We start from the raw sequence: 27,553 nt of genomic DNA on the forward strand, positions 1-27,553 counted from the left end.
TACTGAAATCGCCGAGCATTCTTTTACCAAATGTATTATCATTCTCCAACCAAAGACACCTGTAACAAATAAATAATTTAACCACTTTAATAACATAATTAAACTTAATTAAAATACTGTTTAGATTTGAAGAAATAAATGAATACTCGTAATACCAAAATTCTCAACGAAAGAACGGAAGAAATAAAACAAAAAACGTCAATGTAACACGGAATTCAATCCGACAAGATACAAATACCGAACGTATTTGCATGGAATTGGATTTTTAATTAAAAAGTAAGAACGTATGCAACGTGTAATCAGTTAATTTTGCAATTAACAACATGCTAATGAGTTAAATCGTTCCTGCTATCCAATTTAAAATCGGAAACCTAATTTTAATGCGGCTTTGTTGCAATCGTTCGAAAACCTTTTCATTTGCGGTACTCGTAAATATTTCCTTAAATTATTCTATTATATAAATAACGATAAAGATTTTCAAACAAAAAACATTTTGGCTAAATGATAAAAGACTTTATCATATAAATAAAATGTTCTTTCTGTTCTTATTCCAATTATTATCAAAAATTAAATTTTTTATACAAAAGTTAAGAAAGTTTGTAGCCTGTAGTACCAGGATAGCATAAATTGATAGGTACATCAATAAAGCCCTTATCGTATCAAAGTATCACTTTAAGAAAAAAGGCTCGAGTACACTTTACATACAATACATTCTCAGACAATGAGGGTATAGTGACATGCTTTTAGCAAACCATATTCAAGCACCTACTTCGATGTAACCACCCTGTCCTATAAAGACATTGTTCGCACTCAAGCGAACCTTTTATAGACACTGAACTTTCAGCGTATGTTTCAATATATTAAAGCGGAAGTTTAGGCATACTTGAAAAATTGCATTGAAAAGGTAATCATTACGAAACAGTTTTTTAATATCACCATTCGACCTAAAACGCAGAGCGGAAACGAAAGGAATAATAACTAAACAAGGAAAATATAGAGAAATGAACGCATTAGAATCTATTTAAAATATTTTAATAATTTAATTTAATTTAAAAATTGGTTAAAGGGCCCGATACAAAAGGCTGTAACTTTAGAAACCGCGCGCATTGTGAGAAGGTCCCTGTCTTTATAGCCCTGACTGGTGGTTTCCTGAGTCATGGGATTCCCCAGTCGGTGTACACAATTTTTTAAAGTGTAATATATAAAAATAAGTAAATAAATGAGTATGAGTTTTATGAAAAATATCCATAGATAGAGCGTCCATCCATAGAGCGTCGGTGGCTCAGTGGTCAAACACTTGACTTGCAATCTGCAGGTCCTGGGTTCGAATCCCGCCATGTACCAATGTGTTTTTCGATTTCCGATTTACATATGTACATTTATCCGACGTTCTTACGGTGAAGGAAAACATCGTGATGCAACCTGCACATATCTTAGAAGAAATTCAAAGATATGTGTGAAGTCAACCAACCCGCATTTGGCCAGCGTGGTTGACTATGGCCTAATGATCCTAAGTTAGGATAGGCTCCGAGCCCCTCGGTGGGGACGTATAGTGAGCTGATGATGATGATCCATAGATACTAAAAAAAATACGTAAATGTATGTATGAAGTAAGAAAATAAAATATAAAGTAATAAATTTATTCCATTTTGTCGAGTAGAAGTTCCATTTTATATCGTTGCTGGCACTTTACAATAAAACCTACGAAAGTGTATGCGGAAATATAAAATGATACAGCAAAGATGCAAACGCTACGAGCTTTCATTTTCAGGATTGCATGATTTTACATACAATGAATTCGCTTGCTGAAATTTTCGCCCGCTATGAACGGGGATGACTGAAAATATTCGAGTTTACGGAAATTAGTATAGCAAAGAGACTCTTTATTATAGTAGTTATAAGGTTTCATTTCCCACATTATATTCTTATAAAATAATACTGATCCATTTAATAGAAAAGAAATCAATATAACTTGTTTTTTAATTTATCAAAAATTGATGTTACGCGCGGAAAAAAAACTTGATTAATAGACGATGTGTTCTTCCAGATTGTGTTCTACATGTATGTCTAATTTTAGCGAGATCCATGCAGCCGTTCTGGTTGTTATAAACATCCATCCAACTAAACATTCGTTTTTATAAGATAATTGCACTAGATATATTTAACTTAACACATCACAGATTATCACTGCACTAAGTAATTAAGTTAGATATTAATAAATATGATCTACATTCCAGATTATATTTATGGGCACTTCGCAGCATGAGTTTTACGGCTTCTATTAACGAGGCTGTATTAAACGCTGAATATACCATACTAAACGACCACGTACAGGAACTATATTTGCTTATTACTGTCAGGAAGAAAATCCGACAATGTGTCGGTGTACTGGTGCAACACTAGCCTTACTAAAATTTCGAAGTTTATGTCCCCTTACTAATCATTCTGAAACTTGACTTAGTAACGAAAGTGCGCAATTCGCGCCAAATTATTCTAACTATAATACTTACCTACCATATCTTTAATTCTCTATACTATGCAAAATTCAAAACTCATTATGTACCTTTGTGTTTTTCCAGACTATGTTCTACATGCCAAAAGTGAGTGAGATCCAGGCAGGCGTTTCGGAGATAACTTCTAACAAACATCCATTCATCCATTCGCATTTATAATATTAGCAAGATAGCATAAATACCAAGATGCCTTCCTACTCTGTAACATGTATGTCGTCGAAACTTGAAAAATGTATTTTTTATCGAGTCGTTTTAGCGTATGTTGTAGCGCTCACCCGCAAGGCATCAAAAATGTATGCCAAAGATATTGGAAGCTTTTGTGTCGGACTCGATGATAGATGATATAGGGCGTGTGATCGCTAACTTATACCGATATATCAACACTCTGACTGCCGCACATATTTTTATAACAACCCTCTCGCTGCCACAGCTGCGGTTATGTTAAAATTGATACTGGAGTGTAGATTGGTTTGTTCGGAGTTTCCAATATTAAATGTAATTTGATTTAAAGTTTTGAAACAAAAAATACTGAGAATAGATGAGCTACAAATTTATTTTGCAATGTGCAAAGAGATGTTATAACTGTCAAGAACAGAATGTACAATGTTGGTCTTGAAAAATAAATTGTATAAAAATATTTTATAATAGTTTTTTTTTAAATATTCAGCCAAAGGGTCCATCGGACTTTAGGTCACAACTATGAAATGAGAATTGTTAAGGTTCATTTATGTGTCAAATCTCAAACCAATGTTTTCGATTTGCGATTTACATATGTACATTTAACCGACGTTCTTACGATGAAGGAAAACATCGTGATGCAACCTGTACATATCTGAGAAGAAATTCAAAGATATGTGTGAAGTCAACCAATCCGCACTGGGCCAGCGTGGTTGACTAAGGCCTAGTCACCCTTAACTTAGGGTAGGCCCCGAGCCCCTCAGTGGGGACGTGTAGTGAGCTGATGATGATGATGAAACCAAATTACATTTATAACAATTTACTTTTTTAATTGCGCAAACTAGTATAAGTCTTAGGACGATACAAATTACCCAACTGAATGTTTAAAATAAATAAATAAATAAATAAATAAAAATCGTTTATTTAGGCAACAAAAATTATGATAAAATTACATAGTAATAATACGCCTGACTAGGTTCTAGACCCGTATTATAGGAGCCAGGTCTCTTTCGTCTTAGTGCTATAGTTTAAGTAATATGTTAGTGACATTGTGAGATTGCTTGCCTTACTTAAGAATTACAAAAAAAGAGAAAAAATTATAATTAAAATAGCTTAATATTGCATGTAAATATTTGAGCGTGTTTATGTATGTACGAGTGGATGTATATGTTCGTGGGTGTATGTGTTTCTGAGAGAAAAATGCATGGGTTTAAAGGATTCTATATAATAAAATCAATGAGTTTTTCAGTATCTGCATAGTTTAGATTTACAAGTATATGGAATAATAAGTTTTTACATTTTAAGGAGGTAAGATTGAGTATTTTGTTTTCTTTGTGTATTTTGTTATATAGGCATGGGCCCAGGAAGTATGGAAATTTTCCAGAAAACATGATTCGTACTCTTGGAACTTCACATATGCTGTGTAAGGAGCGCTGCGTGGAGACTAAATCTTTATTGCATGTCATTAATGAGTGTTGATGCAGGATAAGAGTCTGTATGTATAATTGTCTTACTGTAAGAACTTTACATTCCCTATACAGATTAACTGTTGGGTATCTGTATGGACGGTTTGTACTACATTTTAGTATACCTTGTTGGGCTCTCTCTAAAGGCAGAAGATGCGTTTTATTTGTACCACCCCAAGATGAAATACAATAACATAGCACAGACTGGCACAGAGAGTAATATAATATTTTAGTGACGTCTTTATCTGCACAATCTCTGATGTTTTTAAAAACTGCTGTTAATTTTCTGATTCGCTGAGTTAATTGGTCTATATGCTCCGTGAAGGACAATTTTTTTATCAATAATTACGCCAAGGTATCTAATTGAATCAACTTTTTGCATGGTCTGACATTTACACGTGACACTCGAGAAGGACTTTTGACAGGTAGATGAGGTGTGTGCAAATAGGGGGAAGGACTCAAAAAACGGAGGGTTCTTAATGGAAAATGCTATATACTTTGTTTTTTCTATGTTTAATGTTAATTTATTATTTCTGAGCCATATCGAGACGTTGTTAAATGCTTCCTGGGCTGCTGCAATAGCATCAGGCCATGAGTCTCCATGGACTACTAAAGCTGTGTCGTCAGCGTAAGTTATAATAATTCCCCGACCAATTGGGAGGTTGCAAAGCTCGTTTATATAGATAAGAAAGAGGGTAGGCCCTAGTATACTGCCCTGCGGAACACCACAGCTAACAGTTGCGGGGTCACTTATATGAGGTCCTATCTTTACGCTCTGTGTCCTATTCGTAAGGTAATCTTTAAATAGGTTAAGTTGTGTACCTCTGATTCCAAGACCCTCTAATTTATTTAAAAGTATCGGGATTGACACCGTGTCAAATGCCTTTGCAAGATCTAAAAATAGAGCAATACTCTTCTTTCTAATATCAAGATTTTTGGCGACAAATTCAGTTAGGGTAAGTACAGCATGAGAAGTTGACTTATTTCTACGGAAACCAAATTGATTGGAGGAAAACATGCTGTTCTTTTCTAGATAATTGACCAATCTATTGTTAATTATCTTCTCAAAAACCTTAGATATAGATGTTAAAAGGGAAATGGGCTTGTAGTTACCAACAATCTTTTTATCACCACTTTTGTGTATAGGAATAATTATGGCATGTTTGAGAGATTTAGGAAAAACTCCAGTTTGTAAGGAAAGATTAACAATGTGTGTCAAGACAGGAGCAAGTAAGACACTATTCTGGCGAAGCACAGTAGAAGGAATATTATCCCAGCCCACCGAACTACCTGCTTTCAACGAGTTAATGGTGTTAAAAATTTCAGATATATTTGTATCTGTTAGGACAATAGAATTTACTGTTTTGTTGATTGACTGTGGACTATAGCTACCAATGTCAGGAATAATTTGATCTGAGAGAGCTTTACCTATATTAGCAAAATAACTATTCACGTCGTTGACTGCTTTTTTACAATTTACGCTATTTTGTATAAGATCTTGTGATACTTTGGGAATTGTTTTAAAGTGCGTTATTTCGTTTAATACTTTCCACGTCAATTTCATATTTCTCGTTTTACTAGCTTCCTTTAGACGTTCTCTTAAAATTGCACAATAAAATAAATAAACTAAAAACTAAAATATTCAATTCAATTTAAATATTTATAACAAAGACTAACCCGGAACATGTAAATAAAAGCAGTATCAATAGACTGCGTCATACAAACACGAAATTGGTCAAATTCACGGCTGGTATTTATGTACGTTGCAGCTGTATTTGTTAACTTCTAAACAGTAAATATTTAAATGAACGAATTAAATTAATATTGTAAGCCGTTGGTTCAATTTAACCATATCAGATGACGGTAATAAAAAGTGAGTATCTACGAATGACAAAATACTGTCCCTTACGCGTGCAACATTGTTACAATTGTAAAACTTACTGTCGCCCGTGACTCCGTCCGCGCGGAATTAAAAAAAAAACATAATAAGTAGCCTATGACAGATTATGTTCTTTATGGAAGCTAAATTTGATCAAGATCCGTTCAGCCGTTCTTGAGATATGTACCTTCAAACAAACATCTATCCATTCATCCAGCTAAACGTTTATAATAATAGTAAGATATTAATAAGTAACGTCACAATTATTTAAAAATCTGTTTCAATTGTAGTTTAAAAAATAGAGCGTATAATAGACCTAGTAAAACATATGACAAACAAAAATGAAATTTGCATCCCATTTCAGCTAAGTTTAAACAATGTAGTGGAGCTGTATTTACTCAACGCGCGTTGTGTTGCGCGTATTTACTCGACGCGCGTTGTGTCGAGTCCCGTGCGCATAGAAATTTGACGCGTGTTTTAAGCTGTAAATGGTTTTCAATTGATTTTACCGTATTATCGAAACTTCATTATCATCGGTGCGATGGAATATGTATTTCAAAATGTATTATCACGTTGTATAAGTTTGTGAGTAAGTGTGTAAACATATGTACTACCTAAATATTATATACGTATCTGAATATCGGTGCCCATGATACAGGCATTGCCTAGTGTGGGCATAATTAGATTATCCAAATTAACCATAAATGGTAACTTAAGTTTAATTTAATTTCTTCTTCTTCTGCTAACTCTACAGCCCTTTGTGGGCCTTGGCTTGGTCCAGCAACCTTTTCCACCTCGGTCTATCTCTGGCCACGGACTTCCAGTCATGCCATGCCAATTTAATTTCTTAGTTATGTGCAATTTTTATAATGTTAGTTATTGTTTTGTTGGTTTAATCTTTGTTACCTATAATAAAAACTTTTCTTTCTTTCTCTTTCAAATGAAAAGTTACAATTACATATGCATTATGTTTTCAAAGATTAATCGTTTTCCGAACATCGATTTTCACTTACATATTCAATTTGCAATAAATTCAAACAACTCGTTTTCATGACAATACGAAAGGGGATTTCAATTGATGTTAAATCGCATAGTTTCAAAACGTAAATGAAAATTCCTGAAACACTTTTTTTGTGTGATCCATTAAATTGTACGTACAAAAATAAAAATCAACATAACCATTCTTTATCCAACAAGGTTATGAAATTGTAGGAATAGCCGAATATCATTTTCATAAAGAATTCCCTGTATATTTCGTATCAAATGAAATTCCTCATAAAGTGTCAGGAATCCATCAACGAATACAGACGCAGGATAATCCTATAAATATGAATAAACGCATTATATATAATGTGATACTATTTGATGCCTTACTGCTTTAGTAATAAAGGTTATATTCCTATGCGATTCATTAATGTAAGGTGTGATGGTCTGGTGTAAAGATATTCATTTTCCGTTAACGCTTTTCCCAAATTGTTTTTACATGTCTTGTAAATGGTTACCTTTGTTTGTTATATATTTGCAAAAAACTATTTAAAAGTTACAAACTGTTAAGAAACTGCACTAATGATCAATTAGTATTTCAACGTTGGATTTTCAAATTTTTTTCAAAGTTCTGGACAAAATTTTTAATTTTTTTGTTCTCACCCGTATTATCGGGTTCTCTCTCTCTCCTAAATCTATTCCTGTCGGATGATGCAACAAAAATTATCTAGAGAACTTACATAATATGTGTAACGTAAACATATTTTGATATTCAGTTACGCATAATCGAATTGTCTACAAACTTTCACGAACGCAAAACCATTACGCTGCGACAAAAACAGAACATCGCCTTCCGGGCATTTATCTCCCACGAAGTGGTATAAAGGACATAAATAAAGCAAAACCTATAAGGCTTTAAAGCAACAATGAAAAATACGAACCGTTTTACGTGGAGCCGAGAGTTGGGGTTGGGCAGCGGCGTGGTGGTCGCGGGGGGCGCCCCCTGGCGGGAACAATGCCGCCCCGCCGGGAGCACTGCTGCAGAAACAAAAAAAACACATGAACAACCGCTCCAATTATTGACGTGGGCATGAGATGAGAACCTCGAGTTACACGCCTGTGTGTGCATTCTTTTAACTACGTACTACACTGTGTCGACTTTTTGCACCAGCAAATTGAAACTAACACGATTCTTTTTTTTTCGCGTCCGCTTACTCTTTTCGTTTGTGCCAGTAGTTGTTCGTTGTCATCCTGCAGTGTCGCATATAAATAAAAAGTCGCGTAGAGATAAAAATGTTAAGGCATTTTTCCTTTTGTTAAATATTTAGTTTCAGTTATGAACATTCCTGACTAAAGTAGAAATATGTTAGTGTGCTCTTTGTGTCAAAATGCGCGGAATATTCCTAGAAATAGCATACGTAGCAAAAACTGCTGGTCTGTTCAGCATTAAAATAAAGCGTAAAATATTATGGAGCAAAGAAAAATGGTAAAAATATCAGAAGTATAATTTCAAGAAAAAGATTCGATGCACTTTTGTGGAATGTACTAATTCAAATAAGAAATTATAATCATATAAAAACAGTGAATAATTTTTTTAAATAAAGTAGCAACATAGTTAACATATAAAGGAACGTCGGTTGTAATTTCTATCATCTAAATAATTGCGTAACAAAAAGTGACATAATGTAGCCTTACAGCACGATTACTCTTGCCATTGTTATTTTTTTTAAGAATCCTTAATCATGTCTTTTATTTGAATTTGATATTTAAGTTAAACTTTATTGTGTTCTATGGCTATTTTTTTTTTTATTTGGTCTAGCCTTGCGAATAAATACACACTTTAAAAGTCTTGATTGATAAGTTTCCAGACGCTACGGGAGCTCCTCCTGCTCGGTGTGAACATTTGCGCAGATTGGCGGTAGATTGATGGATTTAACCGGCTTTGTACAATGCTTTATGCAAGTGATGTAAGGGCAATATTCAATAATAGCCTCCACAAAATCTAGATAACTAGCTTGAATATAATCTTATTTTAATAAATGCGGATATTTGGATGGATGGATGTTTGTTGGGTATCTCCAGAATAGCTGTATGAATTACAATGAAACTTGGTATATGGATGTAGAACAGTCCGGAAGAACACATAGACTACATATGATCCGGGAAATGTGGACGGTTCCTTGAGATACGCTTGATTTCCATATTTACTATATATCTCCGCAACGGTTCAACACATCTTATTGAAATTTGGCAAAGATATAAAGCATAGTCTCAAGTAACACATGTGATTTAATCCTTTTTAGGGTTCCGTACGATAAAGGAAAAAATCCGAAAACCGTAAATTTTTAGTTCCATCGTATAAAAAAATATTTTAATTGCGTAAAGGGGTAGCGAGTCTGGCTCGCACTTGTCCAGTTTTTTTTTTACTTTACACTGCCGAAGCCGCAGGCAAAAGCTAGTTATACAACATGAAAAAATTTACATTGTTTATTTCCACATATATTACAGCTACCCATAGCAATGAGGAGTACAATGAAAATATGTTTTATGTTTTTGGTCTATTAGCATGTTTATGTAACACTAGGACTATACCAAACCAAAAAAACGGTTCCATTAGATAAAGCTATTTGTAATAATAATAATAATAATATACCAAAGATCACATGGAAAGTTGTAAAACAATTTTTGCAATAAGTAATAAACACAGTAATAATCTACAAAAGTATGTGAGGTCCGATCGAACAAGTCCATATTGGCTTTTGTTAATATACATTCCAACAGCGCTTGAAGGCAGAATATTCCGCATGCAAATCCACATTCAAGTGATGTATACAAAGCTGAATTGACTTTCTACGAAATACAATTTCGTAATTAACAATTTCATTAATTCCCGATATCGGAAATCGAAATCTATTAGAACTAACTAGAATTGGGACGGACTAATAAGTGTTAATAGGTCCGTTGAGTATTTTGGTCTGGATCACAAATCCTACCAATGATGGGAACAGCAACTTTAAATGATAGAGTCGAACTCTCTCGTAGTAACATAGTTTAACAAAAAAAAAAAAAGAAAAAAAACACGTCTTTTAGCTTCAGTATCTAGTCGTATGTAATGCAGTCTTATCACAACAGCAATGATGATTAGATTATTTGAAAAAAAAAGCAATTAAAACGAAGAAATAAAAAAAGTCTTAACTTAGCTATCGTCACAGTCCATGTTGCTAAGAAATAAAAACTCGTTGCTCGTTTGCCACCTTATGATATAAAATAAAACTGTTCTAGTATTGAATATCGGTAATCTTTTGAATTTTGTTCATCCATTTCGTAATATATTGTACGAAGCACGTACAATTCAAAGCAGGATGCAGACATTCGTAAAAATAGACATACAGTGCATAGTTCATTATGTAGGGGAATTTCTTTTGGAGCTTATCTCTCGCATCTCCGCTTGGCTCGCAATAAATCCCTATTGGATGCGAAAATCCTCTGTACAGAGGCACCTTAGTATACGAATGAAATCCTTTCACATTGAATCCTGACTTTAATTACAGAACACCGGGTCTTTTTTGGATAAGAATCTGATGAAGTGAATATATGAAGGACATAACTAAAGAAAATAGCGTCTATTAAAAACATTTTCCCCGACATCTCAAAACACCCATTAAAAAATCTTATTTCAATTCGTATGTAATTTTATTTCTATGAAATTGTGTAATACAAATATGTACTTATGTTAAAAATGTTGATCATCACAAGTGTATTTCGTTATTCCCCTATATAACAATGTGTTTACAATTCCAAAGACTCCACCGAGAGCACACAAGACCGTCGTTTTTTCTATTTTCCATATAGTAATGGACGAATATAGAAATCGATTTCCGGTCTCGAGTGATGTCAAAGTTACCTCGTTTATGTAACGTAGTTTGTACGACATTATTTCACGTAATATTTTTTTATTTTCTGACAACATCGTTGTCGTTGTTTTAGTTTGTAATCTTGAAATACAAGACTTAAGGATCAGTGTCTCTTTGAATGCCATAACAAAATATTAACTATGCTAAAATGTCTTCTTATTACGCAAATGTCTAAAATAAATCTGGGTAATTATTATAAACATCTTATATTGGCTACTTTACTTTTTAGAGGGATAAAGACAGGATGACTACCTTTCGTTTATACTTCAAATCACAAGGTCTTAACAAAATTTAAGCCCTTCGTATATAAGGGAACTTAAATCTTCGAAACTAATATTGTATGTATACTTGAGTTCCGAGCATCGCGTAGAGCGCGCTTCGTACATACAATGTCGAGTCGTCGACGCGAGTCGTCTACTCATTCAGTCGTATTGCGACTACAAGGTTAACACGAATTTACGAAATGTCAACTGTATAGAATTGTTCCACCATCTTGAAAATCACAGGGACTTTTTTCGCGATGATCGTTACAAACAGGTGACTTTGGTGACCAAATTTTAACAACGCGTGCCTGTTTACGAACATTTGTAGCATTGTATTGCGTTAATCGCTTAGCGGCTAAAATCGCCAAGATACAAGTTATAAGTCCTGTGTTTGAAAGGCGTGCCTTTCTACTCTTATACAACTGTAACATTAAAATATTGATGTTTTAAAAATATGTACAAATACGTATTCCATATGAGCGGGGACAACGAGCGAAAAAACGAACGACGAAATCCATTGGAAATCGGAGTGAGGGTGGCGAATGGAGGTTGGGGGTGCGAGCCACAGCCGGCAGGGGGCGCTACATCCGCCGGATATACAGTCTGCCCGGGATGCGGAGCCTCCTCAACATATTTCTTACTCATGTGTAAAAGTGACTTTAGTTGTATAGGGCGCACAGTAACACAAAATTACTGGCGATTTTCACAGCATTCACAAATAAATATTTATCATTTAAAAGATGACGAGAAAATATTTTGATGAAGTAACTTTTATATTTTTGTTGACAAAAAAAAAAGAATTTACAAAAAGAGTGAAAGCTGCACAAAATTAACACATTATGTGCCACCGACTTACCTTGCGTAACTGATACGTGAATCGCAATAGCATTGAATGTGTTAACACAATAAATGTTGCTGAGTGAAAATAAATTTAAATAGCAGAAAAAAGGGATACTTAGTCCAAAATACTGGTTTTACAAAGCACATCTATAACGCGTAAACACCTTACTTCGTTTATTCCAATAAAAGCAATTGAACAAACTCTAGTGAACTTTTTGCCCTCGCTCGCAAACATTGTAAAGCTTAATTTCTTTATTTTCAGCGATAATTGGCGTAATGCAAAACAATTGCACCAGCGGGAACGAGAAAACGGAACAAGTGCCTCTTCTCTTATTGTCTTGAATCGAGGTTAGCGTTATATCTTTTATTTTCTTTACAACTTTTATGTATTTAAAATCAAGTTACTATTCAGAAAACGAACTAATAAAAATTACAAATTGCGCAAATGTTTTTTTTTGTTTACATAATTATAATACACATACATAATTATAATTTTCATGAGCAGGCGAAACGAATTAAGAAAAGAAGAAAGACGACAAAGAAACTATGCTAGTGTTTTAGAAAAAGCACCTGATCGCTAATTAAAGTTTCCATTTTGGAGATTGCTCTGCTGATCGCCGAATTTCGAAAGGAGAAAATGATTACATTTTTTTTATATTGTTTTATTTACTGCATCATCTTATTCAGGAAGGCCACATAACATTTCATATGGAATTAGATGCATATATTTGTATTGTCGTGGTTTCAAGATACAAAGAGCTAATACGACAACATAAATTTTGTTTCTTGACTATTAGTTTAGCACATTGTAAGTATTTACTTACAATGTGCATCCTTTACATCATGTTGACTAAATCCGAAATACAGATAGATGTGATTATACAGCATTTGCACAAGTGTGTTTTTGTATATGTGTTTTGCACAACTGTGTTTTTGCATAAATGTGTTTCAACAGTAGCAATTGAACGTAAATCTGTCGTGCAGAAGTTCCAAAATGATTTTAAACCGTTAGTTTAGCGGCGTTGTAATCAATGAGCCAAACAAATGAGACTGCACGTCGGTAAATCAGCCTAGCCTTAGCTTAACGTGAAGCCTCAAATGACGACAACTGATGCTGTGTTCGTACAACGAATTTTCAAGTTAAACTAGATATTTTGGAAATTTTCAACTCTAATGTAAAATTTATAAAAAAGTACATGATGCCAAATTGTTTATTTATACTGATAAAATAAAAATTAAATTTTTATTATATTTTAATAAGAAAGCATCTTTATGAATAATATTATATGAAAAATAATGAAAGTATTAAACTAATTAATTAACAACAAACATAAAGTAAGGGTACATTTAAGCCCGACTTAGTAAAACAATTTGTAAACTGCGTTAAAATGGCGAGACCTTAAAGTATCAGTGATATAATAACTGAGTTTTAAGTGTTTCCACTCAGCGGGAAGTGCTACAAACTGTGTCGCTACGCGCTACGCCGGTGTACGGGCGACCTCTAGTGGCGCATTTTTGTCCTGCAATATTTACACACACACACGTATGCAATTTTGCGAGGTAAATTGAAATTGCTCAACGTTTATTGCGTTTTAAAATATTTAACAGTCAACATACAACGTAACTAAGTACATTTTTCTGGTATTGTTACGGTCAGTTTTAACTTTCATATTTGGCATTTTTTTATACGACGTTTAGTAATCACCAGCTGTCAGCCGCGACTATTTCCGGCCTTTAAAATAGATAGTAACCGATTTTCAGACTTATTGAATATGCATATAAAATTTCTTATGAATCCGTCAAGCAGTTTCGGAGTAGCATGGTAACTAACATTGTGACACGAGAATTTTATATGTAAGATACTGTCAAACTCTTTAATTGATTCTTAGTATTAATTGTACCTGTGTTATAATTAATAATAATATTAATAATAATGGATTAATAATTAAGAACAAATTTTTCACCCCTAACCGATCCGAGCCCCTCGGTAGTGACGAATAGTGAGCTGATGTAACATTTTTTAAAGCATTTTTCAGACTTTTATCTTCATCGACGTGATTACGATGATTTTAAAGAAACCGAGTTATTTTATTTAAAAATATTTCAGTTCGTGACATGAATTTTAGGAAAGGGGGGCTTCCATGTGCAGTGGAAACGGGGTTAAGAGGAGGAGGTCAAGAGTCAGGAGTAAGTCGGCGCTGATTTTAAAACAGGCTGCCGACACACGTACGAATTCTGCCATGACTATGTAATACACTCTTTTACATGCAAATTAGTAGCGCTGTGTAGTTGGTTAGTTATGCAGTTATGCTCGTAAGTACGGAAAAGATTTTTAATTAGAGTTGAATTATGCTCTAATGAGTCTAATATTCACACTTAAAATCTTTATATGAATATATTTTAAATTTACAAAAAATCTACAATATTATCGCTTATTCCGAAACAAAATTATCAAACAATACTTTTATTCGTAATTTTAAAGGTATGTAGCCTGTAGAGCACTTTATTTTCAATATTTAAAATATTAAAATCTAAGTTAATTTTCGCACGTTTTATTAATATAACAGTCAGAAAATAAACCTATCATCTCATATTGTTTAAGCCTATTTTAAAGCATATATTTATTTTAACGTCTATTTTGAATGTCAAAGTGCTTTTCGATTATAACACTTATGTATAAAATGTTTCTTTTGGATCAATCCTTGCCATTTTCCATCACACAATATATCGAGAGTCTTTTGATTTTTTGTATCGGTGTTATTAAAGCTATAAATAGCAACAATACATAAAAGACATTATGAAATGTCTTTGAAATAAGAAAACAAAGATTTGAACAATTAAATATATAAATCAAATTATTTATAGAATAATTATAAAAAAATACGAAATTGTACAGTAGTCTTATATTAATTTTAAGCCAAAAGCCAAGTAAAATATGAAAATTACATGTCTTTAATTTTATTTTATTCCAAAATTAAAAATATGTAACTATATCTACCGTTTCTTAAATGTTTTTGAGGTTAAAAATTTAAAAGGCTTTCGTCATTCATCCTTCTTTATACCCCAACTGAAATGACTTTATCATTGGCACGGCATCCTTATAAAAAGGGGTGACATCTTTTGTTGTCGATAAAACCCCTTTTAATAAAAAAAAATCTCTTTGACACTGATCTTAAAGATAATTAAATAACGTCAAATATTACTATAATATTGTGTTTTACTTCATAAAATCTTTATAATTTACCTTTTGATAGTCTGGTAAATGATAACAGTAATACAGCAAACTGGGTCAGTAATCAAAACGGTTCGCTGACTTAGAAAATTGAAAAGAGAAATATCTTACAAAACAAAAACCCCTCAATCACGTGTTTACACTCAGTATCAGATATATTCATTTCGAGCGACTGGAATCCGGTAATGCGTTGCGAATGGCACCGTTTGATAAGGAAAAACGGGTAAATAAGGAATCGTGAGGCGACCGGGACCGGAAAAGGTCAGGCGGGGCTTGTGGAGGTGGGGTACGCCGGATATACAGTCGTTTGGCTTGCCCGCTGTAATGCCGGGAGCTAAGAATCTGCCACCTCGTACAAATAACTTTCTAAGCATACCTATACTAAGCACTATCATAAACAAAGACCACGTTCCTTTATACAATATTAAATTCAATCTTTCAACACCTATTGTTGTGCTTACCACTAATAACATGAAAGTAATGACTCCGTCCCAACAAACGAGTTTGATTCGTGCCCGGTGCAGTCAAAGGAGCTTACCTCGCTACAAAAAGTGCAGAAAGAAAAGAAAGGAATAAAAAATTCACAGAAACACGCGGAGGTCGGAGTTTTTCCTGTCACCGGGCACAAACAATGCCTCCATTGTAGCGCCGCGGCCCCTGCCCCCGCCACGCCGCCCCGCCCCGCGGCGACCTCTGCTTCGGAACAGTAGAGGAAACGAGCATCTTTTGTTTCCATCCCCTCGCCCCCGCGTTAACGAGACTTTTGAACCCGTGGTCATCTGTTTACATCACGCCGACTGGAAGAAAAGGCTTCCGATTATTCGTTTCCCGATATTAACTTGCGAGTTTTCATGAAAATCGATTATAATAAACGATTTTTTTGCATATTTTTTCCAAACTAGAATCTTAGTAAGTAATTTAAAAAAAAAACTGCATTTAAAAAAACTATATTTCCATTTTCAATGAGTGCAACGCTAACCATTGTTTTTTTTTCTAATGCGCTTCGCATTGTATTTATTCAACTTTTTCCATTATTCTACAGATATTGTTTTTTAATATTAATCCATATTGTAGAAGTTATTTAGTGGATACCTGTTGTATTTTTGTAGAGTTAGTGATGCAACAAAAATCCAAACAAAACGTACAAATATTAATTTTCTGATTTAAAGTCGTGCATATCTCCGTTTCAATCCAAAGCCGAAATAAGGTAATCAGTGGAAGGTTAAATTCCATCATCATCGTCATCATCAGCTCACTATACGTCTTCACCGAGGGGCACGGAGCCTACCCTAAGTTAAGGGTGATTCAAATTCCATACGTGCAGGCTATTATAATCTTTGAACATTTCTAATTATTTTGTAAAAAATTTAAAACAAAGTAAACAGATATTGTAAAATGAGGCTACGAAATTGTGACCAAGTAAATACTGAACATAATTAATATTCTATACGTCGTCTTTTAACGTCTTGAAAATAATTTCTGTTTACTTTACATCATTTTCGTCTTTTAACAATTCTTCAAAACAATAAAACATACACGCGGAACAAACAACAGCAAGATATATATTCATTGTATTTTTATTCAGTCTTGGAATCGCAATGTATGTTTCGAGTTAAATTTACGGTTCGCTTGTTGTTTATAGAACCAGCAACATTGTACATATTCTGAGATTAATAATAAAACGTTTCAGGAACAATACTGCAAGACCTACGATACTGTAAGAAAAAGTGTTTTTTATGAAGAAAATAAGATTTTTTAATTGATCCTTGTAGTGATGTAAATTATGTTAACCTTATATCATTCTTAATTCTTTTAATAAATAAGAAGGGTTAGAAAATGATTCACTATTGTAATTAAACGGCAGATTCGAACCTATGATTATACAGCGTGTCCTAAAATTCAACTATAAAACGATAATATAATGATGTATAGCCAGGATAACCACATGGGGTTAAACACTAAAATATCCAACTCTTTTTGTTTAAAAGTTGCAATAACTTTTTATATTTTCTTATAATTTGATACCTTATACTATATGATTAGATTTGTGGCTACAATATGACCATGCTCTAATTTTTTTTGTGATACCTTTTGATCCACACTCTCTACTACCTAACCAAATGATTTTTCAAAGGTAGAGTCTTACGTTAATATGGAAACAAATTATAATACTATTACTATGTTAAGAAAAATCAATTAATAAACATCACTAACAAACTTTCACGAGATGCAACCAAACTCTATTATTACTGTTAAAGAAAAAAAACATTTGCACAAGCAAATAAAATCACTGGCCATAACAAACACCCGTCGAAATCGCAAACAAAATCAGAATCAGCTCCTCAAACAACGGTCGAAGATAAATATTTTTTAGCCGAAAACCCGACTCATCCGAATCCAATGTACCAAGTAATGTATAAGAAAGTTTTCATTCCGCACATCAATAATGTATAGGGGGGACCTTCCTACAATTTCAAATGAATAAAGGTTGAAGGTTGGACAGGTAATGTGTTTACTAAAGGACGAGGGAATAAATTTGACCATAGAAGAAAAGACTAGACAACGAATCGGCGTTCTACAAAATAGCTGCCAGTTTGAACACGGGAAAAAATAAAAATTACAATCAGAAATGTGCCAGATCTGTCTTAACAAATGCATACTGCATAATTAACACAAAATAAGGACATAAGCAAGTTTAGATCATACTGTTAGTTATATTTGGTTGGGGAGAATGCGCAAGCATGACAAGTCTTGTCATTTAAACGTCAAAGGGGAATATAATTTGGAATTTTTCCATTCCTCCTGTAGCTCATTTAGATATGAAAAAAAATAACGGTTGGAAGCTCGACGATGTGCTCAGAAGTAATCTTTTATTCATACGGTGTACAGTACTGACACTTTTGAGTTGTGCTATGACGGCACAAATGTTTGATCCAACTTTCTCTCGGTTGGTCATATTCGTTGGGCGTTGGTATTAAAAATTCTTTTGTTTAAGAACTAAGTCTGCATAATGGCCTGGATTTAAATCCGTCACATTAAATATTAAAGAGTTCGTTTTAAAATAGACACACAGAAGAATATTATGTCTACGTATGTAAGTATAATATAATAATAATAAAATATTTTATGCACAATTTTATAGCAACTATATTTTAACAAATATTAAATTAAATTACGTTACTTATTCTTTGTACGCATATCGGTATCTAAAATGATTGATTGAAAAAAGCAAAATATGCATTTTTTTACCGAAATATTTATCACTTGACACAATTTCATCCGATTTTAATTAGCGATGAAGTGGTAGAGTAGTATCGAACATTTCGATCAAAAAGAATTTAGTAGAGCAAACATTTTTTTTGGTTATTCATTAAATTTCAAATTTAATTCGAAATAACTTCTTACAAAATGTTTAGCACCTCTTCTATTATAATAAGAAAAATAAGATTTATTTATTTCATTTGCACGTCTGTTTTCTTATAATATAGTGTATGATTATACCATTCATTTGTTTTCTACAAAAAAAAAAGTTTAATAGTCGAAGGAACAAACTACATTATGATTGGAAATCTTTGTTTACGAATATCATTGAATTTTCACCTGCAACTTATTCCTTTATTGCACGTACAAATTGAATTATCTCGATGTAATTCGGCTTGGTGTAAATTAAGTTTGTGCTACACGAAACGAAATACATAAAGTAATAATTTTCTCCACGTGAATTTTTGTCGGAATGATACGGTGCGGTGTTACGCACCTTTATTGAATTACCTATTTACCGGAGAGATGATAGCGAGAGGAATATTTTCACTCGCGTGTGAATTCTTTTGTTATTTCTGGAAGTCTGTTTTTTTTTAATATGTTGAATTAAACATGGCTAGGATGAATGAAACTAACGAAGTAAGCTGTTCACATAACATTATAAGACAGCAGGGGTGACTAGGAAGAGAGACAGAGAGATGTTGAATTAGTACTCATCAGATCACTATTCGTCCCCGCAGAATGGCTCTACTTTAAGTCAGGGGTGATTAGGCCAAAATTAGAGCGTCGGTGGCCCAGGAGTCAAACACTTGACATATACTCTGCAGTTCGTGGGTTGGAATCCGGTTTTTTTCGATTAACGTATGTACATTATACAACCTGAACGTATCGGGTCTCGTACTGGGTCAGCGTGGTTGACTAATCACCCCTTACTAGGGGTAGGCTCCAAATTTCTATTGTAATAACTGAAAAATGTGAGCCTACAAGTAAAACAGTTTTGCAACTAGATTAAAAAAGTATAAGGTTTTACTAGCCACATTTATCAATACTTAATTGATTACCAATAATCTTTTATTAAACTTGGTCTCGATAAACATATATAAAGACATTAAGTTTGTACATTCGATTGATCGTAATGACTTTCATTTTATGATGAAAGATTTCAAATTTCATTTTCACAAACGATGTAAGAAGATACTACGAGTTACGTAATCATTTCTGACGTCGACTTGTGTACTCACATTTATTTTCATAATAAACGACGGTAAAGATATTCAACGAAGTCATTACGAATGGAAAAAAAACATTTATTTTGATAAAATATTGGTAAATATTGGTATAGAGTTATGAAATAAAAAGGGATAACAAATGCGAATATTTTAATTAATTTAAATAAAAGTTCCTGATGGTTTTTTTTTTTATAAATTGTGTTTTTTGGAAATTATATTTAAGCACGAATTACTAATAAAATGATGAAATATGAATAATATTTCTCAATCGTACCGATAGAAAAAGTTAAGTTTATGTTTAAGTTGATTATCGATAAAACACGAATAAAATATCATTTTCTAAAAATAATTCCTAGCTAGATTGAATTATCACCCCCGAAACCCCATATACACTAAATTTTATGAAGTCGTTGGAGCCGATTGATTTGCTTATTTAAAGATATAAGATAAGATAATTTAATAGATCAACAGATATGCCTCATAGAGTTTAAACGTTAAAACTTTTTGTCAATATTTTTACGATTTTTCATATTTAAGATGTTTTACGAACAAATTATATTAGACAAAATGTTTTTAGGGTAAATAACTTAAGCTAAACAATATTTTTCGATAGAAAAATCATAGTTTTAATTTAAACAAAATGATTAAAATAATAAAAAGCTCTATTCTCTTCTATTAATTTTCTGTTCATTGAAAACTAGGAAAGCTATAATAAAGTTCACGAACAATAGTAATAATACAATATAATGAACATTTCAATCGTTGATTGGGAGTATTTCAATAAAATTAACAATCGAAATGCGCGAATTTACCGTATTTGAGTAACCGGTAACAAAGGCTGTATTTGTGCTGAATATTGTTGTGTTTAGTAAACAGTTATTATCTTTCCATTAGAGAGCGGGGCTCCACTGTTCCATCAACTTGAACGTAATAGATGAATAAACGCCTACAACGAGGAATCGACACTGGAAGCAACATTAAGCACTTTGTTTATATCAAGCGTTTTACTTTTCTGACTTCAATTAAGTAGGTTGCTGCCACACAACATTGCAAATCGTAAATTGTTTTTTTGTTAAATAGATATTAATAATTTTGGGAATCATGTGTAAAGTCTTTGAGAGTAAAGGAAAGACGACCGTGTATATCCAATGTCTGTCGACGAATAAATAAATAATTCAATAAACATTATTTGTGCTCAAATTTCAAAAGTTATAGCAACCCAGATGTTTCTTTATTAAAGTAAACATAAAGTTCTTGAATCTGAATGAGCAAAAGGATCTTGCGTTTAAGCGAACGTAATAGTCGACGTAGCACCGTTATCAAATTTTTAAGAAGTTAGGATTACTTAGTCTTTGACACATATTTAGAATAAATATTCGTATAATGGGTATGGATATATCCATTCATACACATCCCTAAGACCAGATGGGATCGTGGTCTAGGACTAGTTTATCTTTATGTCTTTATATCAATGTCGGTCTGATTCGAATCGTTGAAAATTATAAATAAACGTATTGAACCGTATTTCTTTGTTGTATATACCTATGAATTATTTTGTTTAAAATAATTTTTTTTATAATACAATTACTTATAATCAGGATTTAAAAAGGCTTTTAACTAAAATACTTTAGCATTACCTAGACAATAAACACGAATAAAATTACGGATATAGACAGATATATGACGGATATGAAATATAGTGTTAAAATCTTACGTAAATTTTGGCTGCGCGGATGGAGTCGCGTGACAATTAGCTCCTCTATAAATATTCTGGACATTGATGATTAACACAAACACTACTATTAGGTTACCACCATGGTATAAGCATATTCTGCTATGAAAATAATCGACGTATGTAGTTAGCAACAGCCGTGTGCTAAAGACGGGGAAAAATAGCAAATTAGTTAAATGGCTTTCGAAACATGTAATGGCTGCTCTCGTCTAGTCGTTATTTCGAGCGTCGCAGCCAGCTGGCGAGATGCGAAGCGAAAAAACAAATGAACAAATAATAGGGGAACATTTTTGCGGAAAAAAGGCACGCGTGTGCTCCCCGTCGCCTAATTTGTGATAGACTACGAAATGTATTTTATCGCGAGTGAATCAAGGGAAGATTATTCATTTTATATTAACTAATAAATATAACAAAGCTTAAGAGTTTGAATACCATTAGAATTTTAAAATAGTACCTATTGTATTTACTCTCTCATTGATGAGCTAAATTGTTCCGATTACTGATATTAGAAGTATAATTCCTAGGACGGACAAAAACGGAATCATCCTGTATCTTACAAACCTAGACGTTTAAGAGTACTCCAAAAGTACGGAGATAACTTGTTTTAAAGATAAAGCACTCGATGAGTTAAATCAAACAAAAATAAATCTTTAACATAGATAGCAGTAATAGTTATTTTACGAATAAGTTAAATATAAAGTGTAGAAATTAAAAAAACTACCATATCCAGACTCTAAACTAAATCTATGATTAATAAACAATTAACGAACATTAATAAATAATAAATTTATGTACAATGTTTGTTTTTAATTACAGCCGCGGCTAAGTTAAATATATAATTAAGCAACTTAGCAATTGTGCTGTATTCCCTTTATACCATTTGGTCTTAGGTCCCCAGTGCAAAGAGCTGATTGAATCCTACAAAGCGGACAACCTTTGCCGCCATGTTTGCTCAAATAACAGCTACATTATAGAGAATTTCTGGAAGTGACATCTTTAAAACTCGGATAGGAACTCTAAGGTTTTCTAGACCAATTCAAAGGTTCAATTGAATCACGAAACTTATTTCTAAAGTGAATGTAGAAATATATTTTCTTTCATAAAATGTCCATAAATATCAAACACTGATAGACATTTGAAAGAATTAGTCAAAAAGTAAACTATGTGTGGGTAAACTAACGAAAGACGAGAATTCTTATGTTGACCATAGACACTTTTTTATGCTATCTGTACTTTTTTTACGAAAATTTTCCTAATATGTATATTAAAAACACATATTTATAAAAATCACTTACTGGTAAAAATATCTAAGATATTTTTCCGCTAATGTTATTTCCAGTTCCCGATACTCCAATGTTCCGGGGAGACAGCAAATAGCTTGCAGCGCCCTGCAACGGGTGACTTGATCAACATCGCCTTTGGCGGACTATAGGAAGATCGTCTCCGATTTCTTTTTTATTTCCTCTTCGATAATATTGAGTCAAAAGTATTAGTTCATTCTAATGATAGTAGGAAATTTAATATCTGCTAATATATTTAAATTAAGACAAGTAAAAATATGGTTGTAATTAAATATAATTAATTAAAATCTTTGATTGTTTTACTTCATATCACTCTTTTGTTTCTGCTGCTTTAATGCGGAAAGAAGCAGCCTACGTCCAGCGGTCAAGATGATGATGATGATGATGATAATGAAATAATGGTGACCATGATGGTGGTGATGGTTATGATATGACTTTATCAGGTATCACGTGCCAATACCCTACACATAAAATTTCATGTTTCAAGTACATTCTACGAAATCAATTCATCAGAAATGAATCAACGGTTTTGAATAAAGTTCGTGAACTTTAATTATATTTCTTGGAACTTAATTTACACCTAAACCCTAATATTATGTTACAATGGACATTGTCTAAGACATAAAGTCTCTTAGTCGATTTTGAACAGACATATGACGGAAGAAAGCCGAGATGCCGTCGTTTGCGGAAGATATATGATTATGTCGTACATGTTGCCGCAAACACGGAGACACAAGTTCCGTCATCGCTTATCTGATGTTACAATACGATAGGTAATAAGAATCTACATATTATGTATTCCAGTCACTGTCCTCTATACATGGAGATGCTATAAACCGTGGTATTTTGTGCCTATTTGATTTTCACCAATTTGACGCTGATTGATTCCGATTGATAGCAGTAGTGAACAACTGTCAGGAACTTCTACAGGCATGTTTAAGTAGGAACGAAGATAAAGCTGTCATTCCAAGCAATTACCTATCCATTTATAGAGATCATTATCAGTACACTTACTGTCTATTTGTACGAGAGTAATTGAAAAATATTGTATGCATTTCGAATAATATTTTGCTAAGACACAAAGTTAACAAGTAACTTTTAGGGACATAATTAAGGTTTGTCGAAAATTGTCTGCAATGAAGACATCATACCGTTATCATTATTAATCTTCATATAAAAAGGCGAGGTTAAATACATAAATTTAAAAATAAACAAAACAAGGTTTTGGTAAAATCCAATAAACTCACATTTACTGCTTCATTCCACACTGACTATATTGTGTTAAAGTTAATAATAATAAATTTATATGTACGTAAAACAATAATATTTAACGGGAAATCCGCTAACATTGTTATATGTCCTAAGTACACAACTGAAGAACAAATAAAAGTTTGTTCGTTAAAAATCAAGTCCTTGAAATTAGAAAAGGATCGGAAAAAATATAAGTTGTTGAAAGTACAATACAACGTTTAATATTATTAGTTTAAAAAGGAGAAGAAAAGAAAAGAAAAAGGTTTTACTAAACAAAAAAACCATAAAATTACACATAAAAATAAAAAATAAAAAGAACATTAAAAATACTTTTTAATTGCATATCCCTATTTTATGTAGGAGAAACTCAAATATAGTCCGTGAGATCTAGGACTCGTATTAAAAACTTATATACAAAATTAATTTGTACTTACCGAGTGTAAGGGCGAATATGATAGGCCACATTTCCAATGAACCTGTAACAATATCGAAATGTAAATTTAATTAAAAATATAGAGTCCATTCTTATGTGGTATAAAAAATAGTGGTGCTTTAGGTGGACTCGCGAAGCTTTCTACCTTGTCATTATCCTACTAATATTACAAATGCTAAATGTTTAGATGGATGGATGCTTCTTTGCAGGTATATCCGGAACGGCTAAACGGATTTTGATGACATTTTGCACAGATGTAGAACATAGTCTGGAAGAACAAATAGACTACTCATTAAGTTTTTTTTTTTAATTTGGGTGGCGGGTGACAGGTTGTTTGTATAATATAACTTTATAAATATACTAGCTGTCTCCCGAGACCCCGTCCGCGCGGTATTAAAAATAGATGTTGGCCGATTCTCAGACCTACTCAATATGCTCACAAAATTTCATGAGAATCGGTCAAGCCGTTACGGAGGAGTATGGGAACGGAAATTGTGACACGAGAATTTTATATATGTATAAGATCTTTAAATATACATACATATTGGTTTTATATTATAACTTTAAATAGTATAATATTAATACGATACATAACACATTTAGAAATAATTTAAGATTACTGTGCCAAAGCCTAAATCTAAATAAGTAATAGTTTCTTAATAAAATGTACCACAAAACTGTAAACATACGAGATAATAAAGGACTCAAAGAGAAAGGGATTCTATATAATAATATATCTATGAAATACATAGTACATCGAATGACAAGAAAATTAAATTCATAAGAAAAAATTTCAGTTTCACACAAACATAATTCAATTTGTATTTCGATATTTCAGTTCAAAGTTTGTCGTTACTTATTGAATAGGCTTCATCAGTAGCAATTGACCAGCTATTCCCTTTGCGTTATTGAATATATTATAGGATATCAAAACTCCGAAGGCAGGATTGTAAAAACCTTTTCATGATATTGTATTTTTAAGACCGCTGCGGCCTTTTTGGACAATAGACTCTTTGATTGTGTAAGTTTTTTTTATGTTATTATTTCATTCCATCCTCAACCAGGCATGAGAGCTATCGAGAAAGCCTTATTTTGTCTGTATTAATTTAAAAAATGAATTAACGAATGTCCAAGTTGAATAAAAACTGGCAAATGAGTAAAAAGTTTAAGCCATTATAAAGAAAATGCAATAAAACGTATGAAATGTAATTAAAACATTTTATTTGCAAAGATTTTTTAATGAATCTTTTGAATCTACGGAGAAAGCTATCGTAATGAAAAGTCAGAGTTTTATTTAACTGTAACATAAAACCTTTTAAATAATATTAAGTATCAAAAATTAATAGCTCATTTTTATTTTTCATAACTATTTTCAACTGTAGATATATATTTTTTCATTCTTCATCAAACACATTGTAATGTCTATTACTATATTAAATATTAGCCAAATATTTACAGAAGTCTCATTTATTTCCACACTTCGTTCTAATTTAACTGTCAGACGTAAATTGTTGGAGTAACAAATAGTTCGGCACTTATTGAGAGTGTTGTATTACTGATACTAAGGATTGATAAAAATTTTCTGTATATCTTACTGATAGCCATTGTTCACAATATTAGTTGAAAAAAGAACCTAGCAACTCAACGGGGTTTTTATAATTTTGTAATTGGTAATAATATTAAAAATAACAGTAGTTGTTTAGTTTGTTTAGTTAAGTTCTTTACATTACAAATTCAAATTCAAAAAACATTTAGTCGCTATATCATGCTTTATTTTTTAAATAAATGTAATACGAATATTTTACCAATCAATATTTTTTAACTATAATATACCAAAGCGAAAAATTATCACTTCTAGATATTTATTCTTTTTTCCACGGGAGGCAGAGTCCTAATGAATTGTTAAGTTATTTTGAAAAAAAAAACTAAATATTTGTAAAATTCAAAGCATGATTTCCGAAAATAAAGTTTTACCCAACTTAGTTTTGCTTTATTTCACATGCCTTAAGTGTGTATAAAAATTTATTTTACATGATAGCATTTTTTTTTAATTTTAAAGTTACCAGAACCTACTTGTGTAATATCAAAAAAGTTTTACACGTAAAAGTTTATCTAAATTGTAATTTGATTTCCTTACCAAGTTTCTTTAAATATAAAAGTCCAAAAGTAAAATATAACGTTCACAGTAACACAGTTCCATCAATAAAGTTTTAAGAAAAGTTTATGGCGGCACCACTGTTTGGAAAACATGATAACTCGTGTCAAAGTCCGCTCCGCGGCGCGGCGTCCGTCGCATGCGGGAGTGATGCTGGAAGGACCGCGAGAGACTGAGCCTCGGAGCTGAGCGCGCGCTCTCACCTATTTTATATAAACGCTTTATATACCGATTTATATATTTACCCGCACTCATACATATTTAACTTTTTTCCCATTTCACATCGTTTATTCGCCGTATGTGAGACTCGCGTGTGTGCGCCGGCCCGCTATTCCAAACGTGGAGTACGAAACGAACGCCCGACTCTTCTATTTACGTGTTTTTAGAAAGGGTGAAGCTTTTATACCTTTCCTTTCTACTATTCGGTCTACGCTGAACGCAACGCTCTGAATGCCGGACCGTGAAATATTTCTTTTCGATTTATGAGTTCCATTTTTTCACTCGAATCGTGTATTTTTTCGTTTGGAAACTTTTATCAATTTTTGCACAGCAATGGGGTGTAGAAAATGAGACAATTCTGAAATATCTGTAACGAAGAGGGTAAATAACATGACTATCATAAGATTTGTTGAATGCCGTTTCCTAGATTTTATTGTTTGTTTGCTTAAATAGGTTCCGAAACTTACCGATTTGGATAAATTCTTTCATTGTTGGAAAGCTACGCTATCCGCTAGTGCCATATACTAAACTGTTTACTATGATAGATTTTGTAATTCCCCGCAGACGAAGTCGCGGGCAACTGCTTGTTATTTATAAGTCACCTGATATGCATAAAGGAGTAAAGTTAAATGCATTTGGTTTTACCATATTATGTAAAATCTTAGGACACAATATACTCTATTAAATTGGTAGTGAACAATACC

At 32.7% G+C, this 27,553-nt stretch overlaps 1 long non-coding RNA gene across 1 annotated transcript; it reads right to left on the reverse strand.

The window, feature by feature from the left end:
- LOC106120073 (uncharacterized) lies at positions 1-26,691 on the reverse strand. Its single transcript, XR_001227981.1, has 4 exons — positions 26,613-26,691; positions 24,477-24,518; positions 7,961-8,057; positions 1-59 (listed from the first exon to the last, which is right to left on the reverse strand). It is a non-coding gene; the product is annotated as an uncharacterized LOC106120073 (long non-coding RNA).
- Between the last annotated feature and the right edge of the window lie 862 nt (positions 26,692-27,553).

The sequence above is a fragment of the Papilio xuthus genome, unplaced genomic scaffold, assembly GCF_000836235.2.
Source record: "Papilio xuthus unplaced genomic scaffold, Pxut_1.1 DF826961.1, whole genome shotgun sequence".
Classification (NCBI taxonomy): domain Eukaryota; kingdom Metazoa; phylum Arthropoda; class Insecta; order Lepidoptera; family Papilionidae; genus Papilio; species Papilio xuthus.